Below are 23,880 nucleotides of genomic sequence, written 5' to 3'. Positions count from 1 at the left end.
AATACCATCTCACACTTTTATTAAAATATACTATAACCCTGCTTCAGTAAATAACATGAGGATAGGACTCTTAGTCTAAAAAATGAAATCTCTCTGTTATTTCAGATTTTCCCTAAGTATGCTTTTGATTAAATAATTACAGAACAGCAGAGTTAACAATTTTTCTATGATAGAGGGCATGTCACAAATTTCCTACTCATGTTCCTGCAGTTTATGCTTTTGCTGATGTGCTTTATGAGTATTTATTAAAGATGAAGCCTTGAGTTAATAACATAAACTACCTACTAGTTTCATAATCATCACTGCAGTGCAGAAAGCTTCAGAGTTACGGTAGTTCTGCATTGACGACGTCAACAGATTTACTGCATTCATTTCCTTATGCAAATATTCCAGAAACATAGATAAGTTTATAACCTTCTATAGCGTGCTGCCTACACATGAGAGGGTATCAAAGCCTGTGAACACGCAGAGTAGACTTTAAAGTTGACAGCACAAGTCATGCTGCTCCTTCCTTTCTTCTTTCTCTGTTGTCCTAATATTAGAGCTCATTTAGTGCTTGGTTCTGCAGACACACAGGGACTTCTGCACAGCCCCTAGAGTAAGAGGGGAGGCTCCTCATGGTCTTTACATGATGTGTCTGTCTTTACTGAAGTCACTCATAAGGACTCTGTGGGGGAACTAAGCAGAGACTTGTGATCCATTCTTGCCCTGCACATACATGTGATTTTCCCCTGCGTGGCAGAGCTTGCCTCTCTCTTGCAGGACAACCTTGTTTGCTCTTGCAATTTGTCCATTTTCCCCTCTTTTCCCCTAGAGGAGTGTGATGCTCCCTGCTCTGACTGCCTCTGCTGCACCTCACCACGGGATGTTTGCAAAACACAGACCCTGGGATAGGAGCCCTGAATTATGTTCAGGTCACTGAGAGAAGAAGAGGGTTAGAAGGGACCCTGAAACCCCTGATCCTGATCTTCCTTTGCTATTACCCAAGTCAAGATCAATTTTATTTATGTCCAATCTAACTCATGTCTTGGGTAACTTTTTTTTGGTGACAGGAACTTCCTTGATTTCCCAGCAGTTTATTCTGTCTTTCCCATTCCTTCCAATTAAAAGCTTTTCCTGGGGTCTAGTCTTCTGTGTGACAGCTTAAGCCTTTTACTTACCTGTGACAAATCTCCTTTGTTCCACACAATTCTCCATGTTGATATTCTGTGCACTCCAAGAGATTTATAGTCTTTCTTAAAACACAATTCTCAAAACTGGGCACCATGCCCTCAAAGTGGCCCTACTAGTGTTGAGTAGAGATTGGTGTTTACATTCTGTACCTTGAAGACAATATTCCTGTTAATTAATCCTAGCAGAAAATTTCCTTTTTCCACAGCAATATGATACCATGGTGTTGAGTCATGTTCTGCTTCTGAACTTCCATAGCCTTAAACCTATTCCTGTTGCACTGCTACCTGGCCGGTGGCTCATTTCCCATATTTGTGGTAACATCTTTGTGAATAATTTTATGATGTCTGTTTTCCTCCAAGGATTATTTTGGGAGCCAGAATCTGACTATATTAATGTGCAACTGAGCTGAAAAAAAAAAATTACTTTTTAAAACTTGGAAGACATGAAGATCAAAAGTTAGCTATCAATAACTCTCTGTCTACTTATCTGGCAAACAGATAATCAATTACACATCAAAATAGTGTAAAAACGAATACATCATAATAGTCAGCAATCAGCAATAAATTTTAGATCAATTCTTTTGGTCAGGTACAGTCTGGACCACTTTCATTGAACACTGCATAGAGCTATGCATAATTTTGCATAAAAATATGTCTTAATTAAACATGGGGAGTATCTGGAATCAATACAGATGGAGAATGCACTCACATTAATCTTATTGAAAGAATTTACATTTTATTTTAGGAGAAGAGCAGTACAGAGAGTTCCAGTCACATCTTGAACTCCTGCTACTGCTATCATGGAAATTTGGCTTGAGAAAGTACTATAGGATGCAAGACCTGCATTTCAAGTGAGGTTTTGTTATTAATAAATAAGCATAGGTGAATTAATACATGCAAAATAATTTGGACATGGATAATAATGGAAATAGCTAGAAAAAATATTGAATGGATTAGCACACTTAATTGGTCTTAGGTTGCCTAATGAACAATTAGCCTTGTGTTTAATCCCTCTCAATCCATTAGTCTTTGCTGCTCTTAGTCTCTAAAGATAAACATGGATCATTCCAAATGTGCTTTTATTTTTGAACACTATTTATATTAATATTTAGTTATAATCATTGGCATGGAAACCATCTCATAAATGACAATGGACAAAAATGGGACATGCTAGAGGACCTATTACCTGGCGCTTGAAAAAAAGTGTTGCAAAAAATTGCAGCACTCTAAAATACAGTGAGATAAGTCCTGTTGATTAAATAGAGATGAATCTACCTGGAAACTGTTTTTTAAGGCCTTGGGAACACACTCTTGGCCATTCAATAAGTGCCACTACAATGCTAGGCCCTGCTGACCATGATCAGACAGTGTATCTTAGGTACTGGATTTATTTAATATGATCTAGCTTCAAGAGCCAACATATCAGATGAGTATTTAGGGTTCCCTATACTTCAAGTGGAGAGGAAAAAACCATCAAGATGCATTCATGGGTTGCCTGAATATGCCTCTCTGTGTCTCCCTACCCCAGACTGTAAAACATTCTCTCTCACGTGGACACCGATCTTCCCTTTCACCCAGTGCATCCCAGGAGTGATTATTTAGCTGTCCAATGTGACCAAGTTAGACAGAGAAAAGGGACTTCCCTCATACATAATGGTGGCTTGTGCTATAATTGTGCTATAATTGTGGTAGAGTCAGGCCAGTTAAATCTTCAAAGCAGCTGCTTACCTGTTCAGGGGGAATTCAAGGCTTGGAAGTTAATGGTCAGGAAAAAGTGAGTTGGACTGGATGTGCTTTAATTCACTGAGGTATATTAAAACAGCATGTTGATTAATTTGAAGGCTAGAGGGAACATTTTTTTTTGGAATATTAAGGTGGTCCATGAATTACTACAAATACATGAGCTTTTTATTTTTTCCTTCCTTTTTCTTTTTCTTTTTCTTTTTCTTTTTCTTTTTCTTTTTCTTTTTCTTTTTCTTTTTCTTTTTCTTTTTTTTTCTTTTTCTTTTTCTTTTTCTTTTTCCTTTTCTTCTCCTTTTCTTTTTCTTTTAATTTTTTTTTCTGTGGTTTTTTTGTTTTGTTTTTTAGTGGTAACTAATACTCTGCTATGCATGAACCTAACAGATGTAAAGGGTTCTCTAAGGAGCCTTTGGGGCAAGTGCCTGTGGCAGCTTCATTAGGACCTCTCTGACATTATCCGTGTCCTGGACATTTTGGGAAATATTCTAGTCCAGGGAAAAGTTTGAGTCTTAATAAAAGAAGAGAAATTAAACAAGTGAGGCACAAAGTGTGTCTAGGCATCATGAAGTTCTGGATTCTTGCCTAATGCCACATTCATCAGGCTTAATGTAGATGAACTCTGTGTGGGTTTGCCAGCAGCAAGGTTGAACATCTCATTTGAGACCTCCTGGCTCTGTGATTTTGAGCCTGAAACCTGAGCAGCTTCTGCCTTTCCATGAGCCTACAGCTGGAATACTCAAAGGAGCACCCACCACATACCTGTCTCCATCACTCTGCAATATTCATCAGTATATTTTATGCTTGGAGTTGGTCTGGAGGCTTCCCCTCCTGCACATGACACGTGGTAGACAGTGGAGCATCCAAGCATCTCCTCTCTTTAGCAGTGACTGAGCCAAGAGAGGCCACACAGACCCTTCTGGCAAAGACAAAGCAACAGATTGTTCAAAGTGCCTTAAAAATTTTTCTTCTGAAATATTTAAAGTGCATGTGAGGGCTGACAGTTGGTTGGAGGTGGATGTGGCTGCAAACTAGGAATGACCACAAAAGGTCAAGAAAAAGATATACCAAACCAAAACAGGACAGGACAAGGGCATCACTATGGCTCTGTGCAGCTCCTGAGGGTTCTGTGGGCAAAATGCTGGCTGGAGTGAGGCTTGGAGAGCAGAAGGAAGAAATGGTACAAAAGATTTCTTTGAGAAATGCTGTATTCAAGACAAGGGAAGTCAAGCCCTTCATTGTCTGTACTCATCTTTTGGGTATGGTTCCAGACGAGCTACTGGAGAAGGCAAAAAAGGAAAACAGCAAGAAAAACAAGCTACTTGAAAAAGCAAATGTCAAAAGAAAACCAGTTATTTCACTGAGTCAGGAGGAGATGACTGAGGGGAACATTACCTAAATGAGCATTTAACAGCCAAAATCTAATCCCTTTGCAATATAAAAGGCTGGAATGGAAAAGAAAATACTGAATTGCTTCAAATTTCCATAGCAGAGAGGATAAGAGTGATAGGCTTGGTTGCAAAAAGTGGGATTCAGTTAAACTTTTGGAGACCTTCTGTCCATAAGAGCAGTGAAGCACTTAAGGCATTTGCTTTTGCAAGAGGCTGTGAAATGTCTGTCATTGCAGATTTTAAGGAAATCATTCAACAAGTATCAGTTAATAAAGACTTAAGGACAGTTTATGCAATCTTTGAAGGGGGAGATGGATCAGATGAGGTCCTTACTGGTGTCATTATCTGTGGAACTCTAAATGCTGCGTTCAGGCAAAGGGAACACTGTGTACAGTCTTTGAAAATGAAGAATCTTACATAAAAAGGGCTTCTTTCCATCCATTTCTACCCTAATGGACACTGCACTCTCTCAGGATAAGTTCTAATTGGAACCTTGTGCCCTTGCCAGGAAATCACAGGACTAAGAAACCCTATTACTCTGCAGCTGCTCCCTGGACATTGATTTAAGGTAGTTAGGTCTAAGTGGAACTATTTGTCTGCTTCCTTCCTTAGGAAAATGTGAAATAGACAAGCAGATAAGTGGAAGTAATGTAAGACTTGACTTCATCTTACCTACTGGCTGAAATACCTACGTTTTAGGGAGTGGAAGCATCTCTCAGAGATAAGCATCCAACAGGGCACACCTGGGTCACACCCCTCCTTGCTACTGCAAGCTTCAATTTGCATTCCCCCCTTTGGCCAAAGACCTGATATACTAATTAAATCTCAGCTCCCAGGACCTGCTGTTACTTCCAGACTAAACTCATCCTTTCTCCATGCTGAATAATGCCACTAGGAATATGTTTATCTGAGCTTGATACTCAAGGTATTAGCATTAATCACTAAGCTTTGTCCTGGATATCTGCTTCTGGGAAAAAAAAATCTTGTTTAGATGAGTGATATTATTGAGAATTTCATAATCCCTAGAAATCTCAAAAATGTCAATGACACAATAAAACTAAAGCATCAAACCTTATTCCTCAGAACCCTCTAATGCTGTTGAAGTGTCTGATATTTCTTTCAGTCTCTGAAACTGTTAAAATAGAAACACCTTTCCCACATTTTCCTTCTCTGCCTTTAACAAATGATGATTCTTTTAACCTCCTTCTCCCCTCTTTGTTTGCTCAGAGGATCAAAGCCTTTTTATTTATTTCTTTTTCCTCCCAAGCAGTTTCTGGAGTGTTGAAAAAGCACCACCAGTATACTGAGTTTACATTATAAACAAGTTAAAATTCCCAGTCTGTCAGAGCTTTTCTCCTAGGATACCAAGGAAAGCAAAGTTCAGCTAAACTGCACAATTATTTGGAGATCACTTCTGACTGAAGAAGCAAAGATTACTTTAAGCAGAGCTATTCTCTTCTTAGAGATTTAAAGTCCACTTCAGAAAGGAAAGTTATTATCATCTGAAAATTATCTGATTTTATTTGTATTCCTGGAGTGACTCCATTAAGTCATGCTCTCTTTTCACCCTTAAAATCATCTTAATGAATCAGCTGTGGGATTTGCCATATGTAAATGCACCTTATGACAGCTACAGAGTCAAGTGAATGGATGAAAAAGACATGGGCTGCATGTTGCTTTTGTTGGAACAGCAGTGGGGTTTGTTCTGCTTTTAAGACCTGAGGTAGACAGTTTATTTCTTTTCTTGGTTATGAAGCAAATGCATTTTTTTTTTTTTAAGGTAAATGCATTTTGTAATAATGATGCAAGAAAGAAGCTTATGGTTTGGGAGCTGTATGGTTTGGGAGTATTTTGCTAAAACAGACTTGAATGTTGCTCTACCATTCCCACACTCCTTTTCCTCAACTTCTGAAAGCAAAGATTTTCCTGATAACTCAACCTCATCATCAGTCAGTGCAGGATGAGCCTGCACCTGTTTAATAAAACACATTGTCTGCTGATCTCTGGTATTGTCTGGGCTCTTCTAAAGCCATGGTGGCTGCAAGGAACAAAATGAGCAGCACAATTAAGAGATCCCAAGGGAGCACAATGAAATGCTTGCAAGATAGATTTAACAAGTATACTTTAGTGTCTTCTTACAGGGCTTGGAAAATATCTAAGAAGATTCTTATGAACTTTGCAGATTTTCTAGTAAAATATTATTTTATACACAAGTATTTCATAAGAAGGAAAACAAGAAACTTAATAGTCTCTATGCAAATAATGCACTGTAATGTCTATTAGGTGTTGTAAGGTATTCTTTTCACATGATTTTGCCAAAGTTTAATCCAATATTGCTACATTGATGCCCCATGTGGGTGGCTTTTTCAAGGCAGAGTTAAATACTGGTAAAATAAATATGTTACAAGGTAAAATCAAGACAATTTGTGGTATTACAGAAACATCTGGAAGTTTTACAAAGAAACCAAATGCAGTTTCAGTTGATAAACAGTGAAGATGTCTTTCTGACTGACTAAAGCTTTGTAAAAATGCCGTTAAAAATCTATGATAAAAAGCAAAGAAGTCCATAGTCATATTCTTGACTAGTGACACTGAACAATAAAATGCACACATAATCTCACAAAAAAATTTAAGGAAGCTTTTTGAAAACTTTTTGATTTGTTATGACAAGACCAATTATATTTTTTGCATAAAAATATCAATTTTTAAATGATCTTGCAGAGAAATATAATTTTTGGCATTTCTTAGCCACATGAGCTGATCCATACATACTCTTTTAATATCTCAGCACTGAATCCTACATGTGTTACTGCACAATATTTTTATCTTTGCGTTTCCTCCATCCTTTTGTCTATTTATCTGCTTTCTTTTGTCATGAAAATACAGATAAATAAAAGGGAAAAATTAATCATTCTATGAGTTCTGGAATTCTCCCCAAAATTTGCTTCTTGACTTTTATCACATTTCTTGTTATGTGAGTCTAACATTAGGGCAGCCAATTTCTGCTAAGCATTACAAATGTAATATTTTTAAACACTAGCAGAACATGTCTTCTCATGTTTTCCTGGCAATTTCTTCACTAGATGATGCAATCAATGTGAATTTAATTAGTAATAACCATATAATGCATAATGATTATAAAGCAATACAGAATTTGCAAGGCAGTAAGTACTGGATCCAAAAATACTTCAGCCAAAAATCTCTTACAAAACACACATGTAGAAACGTTCCCTCAAGCACAGCTGCAGGTGCCCCATTGGGGAGGCCTGGCACACACAACCTGGGGACAGTTTGGGATCTAGGGAGACTTAATCATAGCTGTGCTATGGAAAATAACCATCCTGATGTGCAGGTGAGCTGTGCTTTTAACAGCTCAAGGTCAAAAAGGTCAAAAAGGTTTAGGAGGTTTTCAGAGAACCCCAGAGTATCTTCCCACAGGGCTTCTTTCCTCCCCAGGGAGAAGGAGTGTGTTTAACCTGCATTCCTACAACAGAGACAATTTCTGTAGCCCTGCTATTACACATCTGTGGAGCAGGGGGTCCCACCACTGATGGAACAATATTTAGGAACTTTTGGGGCTGAAAATATTTAGGAATATATTTGGGGATAAATTTTAGGAATTTAGGTGTGAAACAGTATTTTGTAAGATTTTCAAACCCTTTTCCTCTTGCATCCCATCCTACACCTCACCATGTGTTTGACCACACAGTGTTCAAAGCCTGTTGCAAGCCATTAATGTCCCTTTAGTGTTAGATTTGGCATCTGACACATTAATTTTGCTGGAAGCAGTTAAGAATCTCTCAATATAATCAGACAGCCCCTTGTTGCCCACTTATCTCAGCCAGTTTCTCTGCAGGGCTCATCCCAGAGAAGAATCCCAGTGCTGCTGAGTCCCAGGCCCGGTGAGCTGCCTGCAGCATCCTCCTTGCCAGAGCACAGGGCAGGCTCTCTGTCAGCTCAGCCATGTGTCCTTTGGGGGACCAGCACCACAGCCACAGGGGCTGAGGCTCTGCAGAGCCCCAGCTCGTGCAGTTGTGTGTCCCTTCTCCAGGTGCACCCTTCTGGTGACACAAAAACTGTCCCTGGTTTGTGTGTGGGCTTGGTAGTGGAGCTTTTCATGGGAGTGGAAGCTAACATATGTTTTACTGTATTTCTCAGCTGAGGTTGCTGTCATTCTCTGCATTCTGCACGTTTTCTCTTCTCCCTGTCTTCCACCAGCATGTCATGCTCTAGACAAAGGCTTTTCTCAGTTTTCAGGTTCCCTTCAGCTCTTTCCTCCTGGCAAGCCCAGGCCCCATATCCTCCTCTGAACCAGTGGGAGATGACTTTTCTGTACCTCCCACACCCTTTGATACTCTTTTCTTTCTTTTTTTTTTTTGTCAATCCCTTCTTCCAGCCTTTGTCAGTGCTTTTTTTCTGATGTCCTGCCAGTCCCCAATCCTTTCATTTTGCTTCCCTATTTTATTCTTCCCTTTGTTCTCTCCTCAGGCACTTCTCATTTTCTCAAGAGCATTTCTGTTTCTTCTCACTGGCATACTCTACCTCACCTATTGAGCAACCCTTCTTTCAGGTACCCTGTTCCTTAAAGGGTACTCTAAACTAACATGTTCATCCTTCTTCACATGAAAAACCAATTATCCCATGATTTCTCCTACTACAGTTCTCTCCAATGAAATTCCTGGCTTTGTGGTCTCCCCCTTAGCTTTTGACTTAATTCTCTCTTGTGCAGACTTGCTTGATTTTCCTCTGGAATCTGACAATGTCTCCATTGACTTCACCACCTTCATCTGCTTTAAAATCTCTTCCCACAACTGGCTTATCATTTAATTTACTTCTCTTCCAACTTGAATAGTCATTTGAGTGTCTCTACTGATAATTTTTTCCTTTTCTAGCAAGCAATTTGCTTCTCTTTATTTTTCCCATTTTGTCTTGTACAGAGCTATTTTCCTCAATCTTTTTTTTTTTTTTATGTTTTCACAACTTTTTTCCCTCCTCTATTCACTTTTCTAACAGAGAATTTCAAGGTCTGACAGCATCCACCAAAAGCCCAAGTTCCCATTTCATCCGTGAAAAGTTTATCAGTGATTCCCTCTCTCCACACCTTGCTTGATGCATATTTGATCTAGTTTTTATACTTGGTGATCATGCTGTATTCCTTTGGATGCACTGGGAAAGGGACTTTGAAGGTCAGGGTCATCAGTGCTATCAAGTTCAAGCCTCTTGCCAGACTTTAAAGTGTTCTGAAGGAAGGCTCCCTCAGTAACTGGGGTTAAGGCCATGCTTTTCCATGTGGGTCTTAGACACTTTGGAAAAGCTGCTAACCTGACTCTTATATTTTTGGGAAAGCCTGTTGATTTGCAGGAGGAGCCCATATTTCCTCCACAAGCAGTATCACTGCTGACTATGCAAATACTCCCATATTCTCAGCATGGCAATGAAAACAAGCATGATAATTGTTCCAACTGCATCATTTTATATTAGAGGACCAATATCAGATAAAAGCAATATAGTTCTACAGCCATTTTTTGGGTATCATTTGCTGTAGATCTTGTAACTTCTTTTTGGCTTTGATAGGTTCACAGTGATTTACCCCCCTATGAATATTTGCTGTATTACTCTCAAAAAGCAGCTGGAAACAAGACTGTATATTTCTTGCAATATTTTTTAAAATCTGCATCCCTGAAAACCTCTTAAGACAATAGATAAACCAGCAAATCCATTGAGATCACATATGGCATTCTGGGCTTACCTGAAGAAAGAGACCTGAAGAAATTTCACTAATCTGCAATAGCTGAAGCACTCTAACAATGAACTGTGGTTTTGTCCCAGTGGAAACACCTGACAATTGCATTGAGGCTATTCCCAGGCAGCATTGTGCCTTGGAGGATTTTTTTTTGTCATTTTACTCTTACTGCTAAATTAAACTCAGGATTTTCAGTCAATCTTTATTTTCATAAAATGAAATATGTTCCAAATTTTTTTCTGCCAGTTTGGGGCTGAATTATTAGCTAGAACTCATAGCAAGAGACACTCACAGGCAGAGACTTAGGAGGATGGCATCACTGAAGGATACTGCCCTCCTTTCCTGCCACCTTTGGACCCCAGGTCCACCAGGGTTTTACTCTGCAGGGGCAGGGTGGCTGATCCTCCCTCTGGTCACCCCATTTTGTTGGCTGTGGATACCCCTGCATTGCAAATGCAACCCACTCAGGGATTAAAGCACAGACCTATTCTCTGTACTAGTAGAGAGCAAGAGGAAAATTTTCTCTTTAACTCTCTGACCTGGACTAAGCTCTTGATTAAGCTTTAAACCATCTCTCAGTTTTATACCAATAAGCAGGAAAAAATGCCCCAAGAGTGAATGTTACATCATCTTCACAACAGCTGATGTAGCTTGCCATAGTTATACACATTCCCACATAAATAGTAATGCTATCTGACCCTGGAGAGTGTCAAACACTTTGGTGGTGTTCTGGGACATCCTGAGAGTGACTTTACCAATGACAAAAATTCATACTAACTGATCAATAACTATAGTACAACAAGCTGGAGCAAACAAGGTTCAACAACCCTGATAAAACTTTATAGGAGACGGCTTTCAAAAACTGATCAGAGAATGGAGTCCCTTCAGTAGGGTGTTGTTGGCAAATTTAACGGCCTCAAAGACAGGTTCTCACACCCTGTGAAATTTGAGGCTGGATTCTCAAATTGCACTGCTAAACCAGACTTTTGGTGGGTGCACACCTCATGTGACCCACCTGAATTCTTGTAGGCAAACAGAGAATTTAGCCCATGGCTTTAAAGGTAAAATTGTAATTTGACCCCATAACATTGCAGAAGCAACATTAGAATCAGGTTTTTCATGTCTTATAGTATTCCATACAGGACTCTGTGAGCCACAGGACAACTTATGTTCTGTAGGACATTGCCATGGGCAAGTTGTGTTCACAAAGAACATCCAAATTGTTCTTTCTTTAATGCCACTACATGCCCCTACGCTGCCTTCATTTCCAAATTCAGCTCCACTTATGTAACACAGACCACTGAACTGAATGATAGCATTGTTTGTAATGTATTTCTTTTATTTTGGCTTTCCAGTCTGATTTAGTACTTTGCTTTGTCACATTTATTTACTGTAAAAACATTATGTGAATCCAGAAAGATACTTTATCCCTGCATTTTGCTTTAGATCCAGTCTTCCAATGATAAAATTAGAATCTTACTCCTAGACAAGGTGTCAACATTTGCCTAAAAAAACTTTATTCCTTTATTTGTAGAAGCTTATAAGTAGGTCATCAACACAAGTAACCCAGGCAAACATCAACAGTGACTAGAAAAGCATCTCGGCTCCATGATGAAAGTCTAGTTTTAATGTACTTGATACCAATGCCATTTTACTTGTCTTCAAGTTATAGAGTAGTAAAGCAACCAATATTTTTTCTATTTTGGAGTGTGTTTTATGTTTTATATATAATGGAGGGCTCTAGAGATATTGAGAGTAGTGGAGAGCAGTATTCTTAAAACAAACCCTTAACAAACAAACAAACAAACAAACAAACAAGAAAAAACTCACTGAAATTAAAGTATGAAATATTCTAGTAGGGGAAGATTAGCTTGCATTGCTCTTCAAATAATCAGTTCATTAAGAAGGATTTGCATGAATTGTTACTGATTTCACTCAAAGGATGATCATTACAGAAGTATAATTTTTCTATTACCTTAACTATGAATAAAATTAGCTTAATGTGCAATCTTTCCCAATACAACTGGAGTAGTTACCTTTTCTTAGAATACATTTATCAACATAAATAATAGCATAAGAATCAAGCATGATTTAGGTGTATTTCAACAAAATGAAAACCATAATTTTTCTAAAATATGTATTTGATCAGGTGGATTGTGTGATTTTCAAATTGTTTTCATGAATATTTAAACAACATGAGACATATACTTATGCAAGCTGAAATAGGTACCAGTCTGTGTCCCAGGCTGTTCTGTTTCACAGTCTTTCAATTTAATGTTTTTTAAAGCTGATTTAACTAATTAAAAAAAACACCACCACCAACAAAAAGAACTAAAATCATCTTCAGCAGGTGGCATAAAATGAGAAGCCAAAGAACTCACAAACTACCAGCAAACCCTTAGTTCAGTTCAATGCAGTATTGGTGAGATGCCTGCCTAGTTTTTTATCAATTGGTTGAGTTTTATCAAGATTGCTGAAATACACAGATGTGTACATAAAATGATCCATTGAATCTCTGTGATATCATGGGGGGATAAAGCCCCCAAAATCCAACTCTCCCCCCAAAATCCTACCTATACCCTGGCACAGAGATTCACTTTCTCACACCCACATGTGCGGCTGGCACACACACAGATGGAAGGTACGTACCCACACACCTCTAGGTCTACAGAGGGTTAGATAAACCCTGCCTGGGAATAAAAAACACATTCCCATGAACCTGGACATGTAAAACATCCACATGAATCCAAGCAAACACATAGGCACAGATACACACACCTGCACACCCAGAGACACAGGGACATGGGCAAGGCACATCCACAGGCACAGACAGCTCCAGAAGCACACCCACCCCTGCACAGCTCCTGTGTACTCACATGGACACACAGATTGTATATCTGAGGAAGAGTTACTATGGCTATATCATCCCTGCTAATCTCTCCTTCCTTTTTGAAAAAATCGAATTTTAGGATCCTGGAGCGAGCCAGGTCCCTGCAGAGGGGATATTCCCAGAGGAGCAAAGCACTTCCAATTTCTTTAGGGTTCCCCACCTCTCTCCCCCTCTCTCCCAGCAGCAGATCCAGGGAGATGAGCTGGGCACTCAGCACAGCTTTCCCAGCTGCTGGCTTGGCACTTTTCACCCCAGGATAAGAAAGGGCATAGGATGGCAAGCTTAAAATCTCATCCCTTCACCCCCAAAGCCTGTGGGAGCAGGAACCTCTGGGCAACATCTGGACACAGCTCCTTTCTGCACACTGCCCCGACCCCCCGGCTGTCGACCACAGGGGTGCCCCTAAACCCTACCCTTGCTCTGCAAGTGTAAAAACCTTTGTTCTCCTCCTGCTCCCCCCTTCCCAGTTTCTCCTGCCCCCCAAATCCCGTCAGGAAACCTCCTTGCATTTTGCCGCTCCAAACTTTTTCCTGGCTGCACAACCCGCAGCCCCCGGGGCAGCGGCTGCGTCTGGTCCAGGGGGCAGAATGGGGCGGGGGTGGGCTGCAGGGACCCGGGATGCAGGGATCCAGGCTGCAAGGTGTGCGATGCAGGGAGCGGGATGCGAGCGCTGAGATGCGGGATACGGGGATGTGAGGACCGGGATGCGCGAATTCGAGACGCAGGATGCAGAGGGGGGATGTGGGATGCAGGGACCAGGAGGCGGGATAGCAGCGCCCAGCTTCTTACCGTGCAATGAGGGTAGGTCCTGGTGAGGGTCTCCAGCTGCCCCCGGGCATCGCGGGCTTCCCGATGTGCTCGTTAAACATCCACCGGGGAGTCTCACCCCCCAAACTTGTGTGAGCCGCTTCCTCCGGGAACAATCACCCTTTCTCCCCCCCGCCTTGGATCGGATCCCGATGGAAACTCATCAAGGCCTCCTAAGTGGTCAGAGGTAAGCTGTGAGGGAAGGAGAAGAGGGGGACAACGGGACGGAGAGGTCGCGATCACCAAGCGATGATCCCTTTCCTTGCCCCGCTCCTCTGGAGCACCCGCTTCCCGTTCCTCTGACCAACTTTGGCTCTGCTCAGCCCGGCAGCGCCTGGGACCGGCGCTGTCAATTGGGGTCCCTTTTCGCAGCCTGGCATCTTTCTAGATTTCCTCTCCTCTCCGGGCAAAGGGGATTGGTGCAAAGCTTTAAATTAGGAGGCGACCTAGAGTTGCAAAGACACGGAGTGGGAGCTGGCTGGCGTTCGCAGCCCGCCTCCCCCGGCGCTCGGCGCTGCGCGGAGGGGCCGGCTGAACCCTATCCCTACCATTTATTCATTGACTGCCTTCCTAATTCTCACTCCGGAGCTGGCTATGGCTCCTGGCACGGCCGGGAGCGGGGCTGTGGCAGGAGCCCTGGGAAGGAGGCGAGCCCCATGCTGCGGGGCTCCCCGCGGCTGTTTAACTGCGCCGGCAGCGCGGGCAGAGCGCAGCCCGGCCCCGGGGGGAGGACGGGGCTGGGGGGGGACGGGACACGGGGACGCTGCTGTCGCCTGGCAACCCCGCATCCCTGCCCCGAGCATCCCTCCCCCAGCGCCCTGATTGGACGGGGCCGGGGCGGGGGGAGCACAGGCGCTCCTCCGAGGATGCTGCGCCCCGGCACTGCGACTTGTCGCATCCTCAAAAAGCCGGGAGCGGGCAGGGTGAGCACAGAGCAGCCGGGAGAGCCGAGGCAGTTCAGGGCGTTGTAGCACCGTCCTCCTGCCTTCTCGCTTCCAGCTGGCTTGATCAATTTGCTTCTGCTCTACATCTCCTAGAAAAAGAATGTATTTGTGTGTGTATGTATGTATGTATGTATATATGTATGTTTGTGGATGGATACATAGATAGATGGATGGATAGATAGATGGATGGATAGATAGAAAGATAGATAGATGGATAGATGATAGATAGATAGATAGATAGATAGATAGAAAATATACCAATATATGCACACAAATATACCTATATACACATATGCATTTGTATATACAGATACATGTATATGTATTATCCATAGTCTTTATCTTATCTCTCTATATTCTGACTCCTATATGGGAAGAGAGCAGAAAAATAGTTACTGAGAAAAGATCACTTCAGGGTGCAGCAAAGCTGGATGCAGAGGGAAAAAGAAAGCAACTTTTTGGCTTGTATATATTTGAGATCCATAGGTTTACATCAGCTGGAGTTTTAACAGAAGGTTGTGGTCCTAAAGAAAGAATTAGAAAGAATTAAACCCGGTGAGGTGAGTGAGCTGTAAGAGTCAGAGAGGATGGATGCATTGACTTCAGAGAGGGTGAGTTTAAGCCATGCTGCATGGGGCATTGCTGGTGTTTTATGTGGCTTCATTGCTTATTCTCTGCTATGGGGGACAGTGAGCAGCTGCTTCCTGGTGGTTGGGTGTAGTCTGGAGAGGATGTCTGTAAAATCCCAATACCTTCCTTTCCATACAGCTCCAGTTGGGACACTGTGAATATCTCATTCTTTAGCAGGGAGAAGCCCATTGTCCACTTCTCCCTGAATGTTTCCCTCCACCTTTGGACTTAACCCCAGGCAGCTCCCCACCAGTGCTCAGTTAAAGCAAGGAAAGAGACACTGCAGTCAGGAGCTGCAATCCAGCAGCTCACATGGGGCCACTGTTGTTTCAGCAGCCACAGTTCCAGTAAGGAGTTAAACCAAAGTAAAAGGAAATAAAATAAAATAATCTGCTTCTGCTTTGTAATATTTTATGTTTAGTTATTTAATGTCTGCTTACTTTTGTGATCTACCATTATATTTGAGCTACTTGGCTAATCCTATGAGTTTTTTCTCAAGGACATTTGCAGAGATGTGCCTGTTATAACTGTTTCATTAAGGACTGAAGTTAAGCAGGGAGCAGAATGAAAGACAGCAGTTTCTCTCAGGTTTACCCTACTTTAGATTAGATCCAAATGTACATGAGACATTGCTGTAACATAAGGGTAAACTGGAATGAATAGGAAATCAGTCTCGTGTCTTTTGAATCATATCACAATTTGACAAATAGGTTCAGAATACAATTTTTTCACAGTCCTGCAGGCTGATTGTCAGGAAAGACAAGGGAAAAGAATGATCTGATTCTGCATTGCTTTGTACCTAGCAATCATGTCTCAAAGTGAGTATGAAAGTAACTTTTTCATTGGGTAGGATGTAAAACCCACTGTGTATGAAATTGGCTACCACAGGCACCAAGTGAAATTTGGCTGAGATGTGTTGTCTGGTTTGCAGCAGGTCACTTAGAGCAGGGGAGGTGGCCCAGTCATTTGTTCTGTGGTTCAAAAAACATCAGTGGTACCCATGGTTCACTCCCTTTCCATGACTTGTTGCTGTGCAGTGTCTGGTATTAGTCCCTAACGTTGCTACTACTTGCATTTACTACTTCATGGCTACTGAGAAACAGGAAAATAAACCTGAGCAGGCAAACAAGATGTAGGCAAAGGCAGAAGGGTTTAATTCCCCCTTTCTTCCAGGGTTCTTCCTCGGCCAGTTTTCCTGGCACAATAGGGTCTCATTTTTAGCCATAAGACACCCTACCCCTGTCTTTCTAAAGCAGGATTTCAGGAGACCTCCCAAAAAACTCACTTCCTTTTCAAACCAGGACAATGACCCTGGAAAACCATGTGTATTTTTGTAGGGAACACAACTGTGCCTTGGTTCTCTTTTAGGATAGCAGGTGATGCATCTGTGTAAGGTGCTCTGAAGATGCAGCCACGTACTGAGTGTGTGTTTTCAGTCTGTCAGAGGTTCAGGATTACAGGTACACACAGTGGGACAGTGCAAGGCAATACAAAGATCTCAGGGAAGCTCTGGGATAAGCTGTGTTTGGGTGCCACTGGCAAATCATTCATTTCAGGCTAAACTGAGCCCCTCATGCTACACTTAATTGTAGATACACCCACGGTTAGACACAGAAATGAGGCTGTGTAACTTCTGCCAGGGGACAGCTTGGAGAAAACAACCAACAGCCCTCAATGTCTATGGCCTGGATCCAAAGAAGGGGTTTTAATATGAAATGTGTTTATTTTCTTCCTGCCTGAAACAAAGATGGTAAAGCAGCATTACATTTTCTGAAATAGGAATATTTTGCCTTTGTGAATTATCTATTAGTGCAATAGTAGTTATATCTAGCTGAAAGATCTATTTCTTTCAAATTCAGATCTCACACAACACCAAATTGAGTTCATAGAAAGCTTTGATGAGCTGAAGAATTTGTTTTTATAAAATTTGTGAATGTGATTAACAGGCTTATCACCACAAATAAACAGATGCATGTCTTTTCCTGCACAGAACTTTAGCATGAGCTTCAAGACTGTATGCATGGGAACTTTCCAATTTTACATTTGATAGGGAGATACTGTTCCAGCAAAACACTTTGTAGGGTTCCCTAACTTGCTGTAAGCATCTGTTTTGGGACACACTCAAGTTATTTGCTGTTTAAAGACTAAAGCAAAGCTTTAGAAAAATTGCAAATGTGCTTGTGCAGCCAGAGAGTGACCTATGGATTGGGCCTAGCCTACCTGAATAATTCATGAGGTTTTTGGTCTTTCCTCCCTTCCTGGGGACCTCACAGAAATGGTCAGGAATGGGGCCATAGATCAATGAGGCTTTTTCCAGCAAATTGCTCCCTGCCACCTCATTTCCAACAGCTCTGCATGTCCTTCCTGTGTGGAAGTGAGGTGTGAGTGGGCAGGATCCCGTTCTGTGGCTCTGCCTGAGCTGTGGTCATCACTCCAGGGCCAGTCCTTACCCCTGTGGTTTGGGGCACATGTCAGAAGCACCTAGAGATGATACCATGTTCTCCTGGGAGTCTGCCAGTCTCAGGGTGCAAAACCCTCTTTGGATGGTAGAAGTCCAGGGATTTAGATGTGTCTCCACAACCCTACAGCCATGTCAGTCTCTGCCTCCTGAGACAGAAAGGCAAAATGTTCCTAATGGTTGATGCAGGGATCTACAAAACCCCACACTCTCTGACTCATCCCTACCTGCCAGTTGTGAGGGACATGGGCATACTCCAAAGGAACAATCCAGTGGCACCTGGCTTTCAGAGGAATATGGGATCCCTAGGGAAGATCCACAGCAATGAAGAGTGTAAGGGGTGTTGCTCTGTCATACTCCAGGACCTCATGGATTGCTGTGGAAAATTATGCACTGCTGTGGTTGCTGGCTGGACACCAGCACCCAACAAAGCCCCTCTGCTTCCTCAGCTGGGCAGGGTGTAGAAAATACAACAAAAATAGACTCTTCCTTTCCTCTTAACAAACAACACTGATGGTCTTCGTCATGAAGCTCATCATCAAAATGGAATGTCTTCCTTTCTCATTGTTAAGTGGCTTTGAAGAGATTTTAGGTCAATACACATGGCGCAGAAAGTCCTCTTGTGCTGTTCCTCTTATGGCTGATTCATGTGGCATCCCTTTGGGCCTTCAGTGACATTGTTATTCCCTGTCAGATGTCCTGTGATGTCTTCCTTAGCTGGCTGAAGGGATACTGGCTAGTACCAACAGGAAGAATATGCCATTGCATGGTCAGGCTTTTTTGGGGCATTCTGAGCCTTTCTCATGCCCGAGGACAGTGGCAACTCTGGTTATAAGGCTCAACACAATAAAAAACCTGTGCTTCATGTGGTATGGTCTGGCACAAGGAAGAAAGACTTCATTTCACAGTCTGTGCACATGTAGCAGCATCCTCCCTTCTGCCTCCATCTCCCATGACCATCAATGTCATTACCTGTCTCTTCTCCTCACCTTCCCTCCAGTGAATTTCCCATTCCCTTCAGTCTCCCTCTGCCTTTTTCACCTTCTTCTCTTTTACTCTTCAGATATCTGGCTGCCTGCTCATGCCTATTACCCATGCCTCCAGTTAACCCCAAGATCTCCTTGCCTTTTCTCCACAAAGAAACCTCTTTCGATGGAAAAAACCCAGCAGCTGTTGTTCATCTTCATCAGCTACAAGAGGCAAAAAGTTCTGGCTTCACTGTGGGAACCAGCTGCCCTCTTTCCACCTCTGCTTCCTTCTCAGAAATCAGGTTTCCCAACATACTGCTGGAGACACATGTGACATCCAGATGTTGCCCAAATGGGGCTCCTTCATAAAAATACATGAGCATCACGGGTCCCTCCGGGTCCCTGCAAGATATACAAGTGTACAGACTCCACTTGCATCCTCCCTAGCCCTTCCCTAGCCAAAATCCTGCTGCAGTTTGTGCAGGTGCAGGGATGAACATAACACAGGATCTGCCTGACACGTGTAGGGCACTTTAAATCTGCACCAGCTCATGACTATGGCTCCAAGGTCCACCACCCTTCTGCACCTCCTCACTCCATCCTTCCATGTGTCTGATATAGGAGGTGTTATCTGTCTTCTTGCTTGTCGTATTTGTCTTCTGAGAGGATGCTCTAGACTTTCCCAGGTGGTGCAGGGGACAGGGCATGGCAAAGTAGCACATTCCAATCTCTGCCATATTTAAAGTGATATGAACAGATGACCCCATTCTATAGAATACTGACTGTTATCTCTTTTACTGTGTGAATAACTGGGTATCAGATACCAGAATTTGCTACATATTTTGCTTTTAAGTCACCTTTATGTTTCTGTGCATTATTATTCTCTTTATTAGTGTCTGAGCTGCTAGCAGTCTGGCTTCTTCAAACTACTTTTCCTCCTCCCTGAAAATCCCCTAACACTTCCTCTCTGTGAAACACTTTCCCTTCACCCGTGGCTCTTCTCTGTAGGAATTACTGCATTTACATATTTTGTTCAAGGTGCTTAGGAATTATTGGCAGGTTTGCCTTGCCCCTGGGGGCTGATGTGACACAGTCGAGCTGTGAACCACTTAAAGCATTGAGTGGCTCACAGGAGGGATTACTTGTGACTCTGAATTAGGGCACGGGCCAGGAAATGTAGCACAGCGCTGTCAGGGGCTGTGGCACACAGATCCATTTCCTCTATAATCCCATCATATCTATGACCTACCACACAGAGAGCAACGTAAGACATCTACATTTTCCCATTAGCACAAGATCCAGGCTTCCTGTGAAATAAATTTACTCACAGTCCCTACACTACTGCTTTGCAAGCCTGGAAACCCTGTTTTTATTATGTCAGTGAGTTTATTTCTGAATTCTTTCACACTGAGAATCCATCTGGATATACTACTTTCAAAGTGTCCTGCTGAGATTCTGCTTTGCCACTAGTTAAAAATGAATGGATAAATTTATAAACAGGAAGTTTATTGTATTTTTCAGCTGAAAGATATTCTAGAGTTTATCTTGGCTTAGATTTTTATTAGTGGCATTTTGGTTTTTATTGTGTTGTTTTTTTATTCTTTTTCCCAACCATTTAATTTTGCTAGCACCCCTGGAAGGAACAGTGAGTCCAGAATTAGAAAGCTGAAATAAAAGGAATGAAGTTCCTGGAAATGAGACTGGAACAAAAAAACCAAGAAATCCAAATCAGTCACAAGCTAAGGATTTTGACTTTCCCTTAACAAAGACAAACCATTTTCCAACAGGAAAGACATACCTGGCCTTGGAAAACTGCTAGTAACATAAAATATAATTGAGCAGATGGTAACAAAAATAGCACTTGAGCTGTTTAAAAGCCTGTTATTGAATGTATCTTCTTTTTTTTTTTCTTTCCCTTCCAGAATGCTGTTGTCCTCTCTAATTTAAGAAAAGACAAGAAACACAGGCAGATTGTGAGATCTGTATGTTTTTCTTCACCTTGTTCTATTTAAATTGCACACCATTAAATGTGGTTAAGAGAATAACTTAAAAGTTGCAAAGCAATGAGAACAAACATTGATAGTGGAATCTTAATTCAGCTCCTTCATGCATGTGGAAACACTCTTCAATTGGTTTAACACTATCTTTTTTTCTCTTTCAGAAAATCCTGACACATTCAGCACCCTAAAGAAATGGGGTTTTGTCAATAATTTGATTTCCCTGCACTGCTCGGTGACTCTGCTTTGCTTTTTGTGTACTGTGCACTCATCTTCCTTTGCATTACAGGGAGAATGGTCCATTTCTTTTCAGAAAAAACATTCAAGTGTTTTGAAGCTTTTTTGTTTCATTTAGATTTTACTCCACTCCTGAGGTTAACTCGTATGTTGGTTTTCTGTTTCCCAGGTAAGATATATGCATTAAAACCCAAAAGTGTTAGTGACTTCTTAGTACCTGATTTTTCACACTTAGGAGCTCTACACTTTCAGAATAGCTTACATGATACCTTAAAGCAGTGGCTGGTGCTCACCTTATATTAAGTTTGTGCTCCCAGCTGTTGGTTTTTATCTGGTCCTAGAGTTTGTTTAGGAGAACATTATGGTTTTCTTAGACTCATTCTCATAAGTAACTAAATCTTTTTGTGTGAAATTATGCAGAGAGGCAGAGAATCAACATGGGAAAGTCCATCTCAACAACAAAATTTTAGCAGGGGTGTAAATTGTTGTAAGCTGAGCTTCATTGTGGGAAATGCTCAGTAATTAGACTACTGCTTGGTATTAATCCTGGAGTTCTAACAGAGAGAAGAGAAGAAAAAAAGAAGAGAAGAGAAGAGAAGAGAAGAGAAGAGAAGAGAAGAGAAGAGAAGAGAAGAGAAGAGAAGAGAAGAGAAAAAGGAAAAGAAAAAAGAAAAGAAAAGAAAAGAAAAGAAAAGAAAAGAAAAGAAAAGAAAAGAAAAGAAAAGAAAAGAAAAGAAAAGAAAAGAAAAGAAAAGAAAAGATTCTAGATGGATTTTGGCCTGGTAGCTCTCTTATGGTGTAGAAGGAGCACCTCATGTGGTGACAGCTATCAGATCCTGGCCATGGAACAGAAGCAGCTTCTCAGAACAGTTTTGTGGTCACATCAAATGTCCATCAAGGAGAGTATTTTCTGTCTAATCCTGGTCAGTAGCATGTACTTAGAAAAACTTGGGGACTGGACAAAATAGAACATTTTTCTCTTGATATACCACTTATGGCTTCCAGCAACCTGTGCTTTAGGGATTTTAATCTTCTTTTGATCCCATTATTCTGTTTGCCTTTACAAAAACCCTACTGTGGGGATTTCCCTCACCAAAATAGTCAGTGTGTGAAAAGCACTTCCATTTTTTCTTAATTTTAATCCTGCCTCAGCAAGAACCCTGATCTACTGTGTTCTGGGAAACCACAAATACTTTTTCCTTCCTCATTCTCTTCAATTCATTCATGGTTTTAGACATTTTTCATACCCTTCCCCTGTATAAAAGATAAAAAAATCTCAGACTATTCAGTTTTCCTTTCTCATGATTTGCTTCTGTCCATATTTCTGCCCTTCTCTATTCTTTTTGAGCTTTACATTCCCTTTTTGTGAGATCAGCACACCACCATTTGGAGACCTCCAGGTGTGGGAGAAATACCTATTATTAGATGATATTGGCTTTCTATGTTTTTTTCCTCTTCCTTCCTAAAAAGTTCTAACATTTTCTTTGTCATTTTGACAAAGGAAAGCTGAGCTGGCATTTTTAGAGAAACTGTCATAAGGAGTAGTAGTTAATTTAGAGGCCATTGTATCACATGCAGAGCTAGGGGTTTTTTTTGTCTAATCTGCAGTTTTTCACATTCAGTGACAGTGATTTTCATCTGCCATTCTATTGTCCAGTCAGTCAATATTGTGAGAACATTCTGTGTTTTATAGCTGCTAGTTTGTTTTTTTACTATTCTGAATATCTCTCTGTATAAGTAAGTGTCATGTCTCATCAGTCAACCATTTTCCAGATCTTTCCAGACTGTGTTAATCAATATCAGTCCCAGGACAGATAACTGGGGAACTCACTGGGGAGGGAGGTTTTCCTTTATAATGGAAATAGAATATGAATCCCTTCCCTTTGCTTCCTCATTTTTCAGGCACCTTCTACCTGCTCTTGTCTTTGCTAAATTTCCTTGAGACTCTTTTATGAGGATATTTGTCAGAAATGTTGCAAAGATCCAACTAAAAGTCACGTGTATCTTATAGGGTCAAAGTGCTCCTGCAGCCATGTGCAGCACAGCTTTCCCCATAGGGAGAACCTATTCCCAACAGCTTTTTCCTCAATTACCAAAGGCCATTCCTCACTAATTTCTTAGCAATTTTCTGGTGTGACAGACAGGCTTATTAATCTCTTTTTCTCCAGATCACCCTCAAAATACTATTAAACAACAGCTGACTTATTCTACTCTGGTAACAGGGCTGAATTAAGAAAGAGGCTACAGATCACAGATCAGCAGTTTCGTATCTGAATGCCTCTATCGCTTGGGACTCAAAGTTTTTTATTGTTCATTTTATCACTTTTTTTTATATATTCTTGCTCTTGACAGCTAGATTTAAGACAAATCACCTTTAAAGAAAGACTATGGTGAACACTGATGCAAAAAAATAATTTGTGTTTTCTGTTATAGCCTTAACATCCTTCAGTGCTTCTTCTATACCTGGGCTATTTATTGCTCCTCCAACTCTGCCAGCTTTTTTCTGAGGTAGTAAAGTAAAAAAAAAAAGCCATTGATAGTTGTGTTTTTTTTCCATATTTCACCTCAAAACTCCTTCCTGTTTAATGTTTGACACTGAAGCTTTTATAGATCATAAAGCAATTGCCTAAATCCTATCTCTAAGACCAATAGGCAGAAGACTGCAAGAAGAGGGAATGATGTAAATGAGCTATACTGAAGATGAACTTCCCAGCTGTTTGTGAAGACAGGGATATTTGTGGCCATTTGGATGGCATCTGAAGTGACTTGGATAAGTGTGAGGTAGATACCAGAACTCATAAGTTCAATTTAGTGGAACATCAAAGTACCCTTGCAGCTGCCTCTTCCAGCAGTCCACAGGTTTTACTTCATCAATTCCTATGTGGCTGTCAAGGCTTGCTGTGGAA

General features: G+C 41.4%; 1 protein-coding gene and 1 long non-coding RNA gene across 8 annotated transcripts in view; one reads left to right on the top strand and one right to left on the bottom strand.

Moving 5' to 3' along the window:
* The window catches only part of GRM3 (glutamate metabotropic receptor 3), a 104,559-nt gene extending 90,099 nt beyond the window's left edge, over positions 1–14,460 (bottom strand). For all 4 annotated transcript variants that reach the window (XM_071424042.1, XM_071424046.1, XM_071424044.1 and 1 more), the window contains exon 1: positions 13,723–14,460. The gene's annotated coding sequence lies outside the window, so the exon portion shown is untranslated. The remainder of the gene's footprint in view (positions 1–13,722) is intronic.
* A 209-nt stretch (positions 14,461–14,669) lies between these two features.
* Positions 14,670–23,880, top strand: part of LOC139588536 (uncharacterized) — a 49,335-nt gene continuing 40,124 nt past the window's right edge. For all 4 annotated transcript variants that reach the window (XR_011678728.1, XR_011678727.1, XR_011678726.1 and 1 more), the window contains exon 1: positions 14,670–23,755. This is a non-coding gene — a long non-coding RNA (uncharacterized lncRNA). The remainder of the gene's footprint in view (positions 23,756–23,880) is intronic.

This window comes from Agelaius tricolor, unplaced genomic scaffold (genome assembly GCF_023055355.1).
Source record: "Agelaius tricolor isolate 1412-34295 unplaced genomic scaffold, bAgeTri1.0.p SCAF_3, whole genome shotgun sequence".
In the NCBI taxonomy this organism is placed as follows: Eukaryota; Metazoa; Chordata; class Aves; order Passeriformes; family Icteridae; genus Agelaius; species Agelaius tricolor.
Note: the sequence above shows the minus strand (reverse complement) of the source record. Positions and strands in the feature narration are given on the sequence as shown.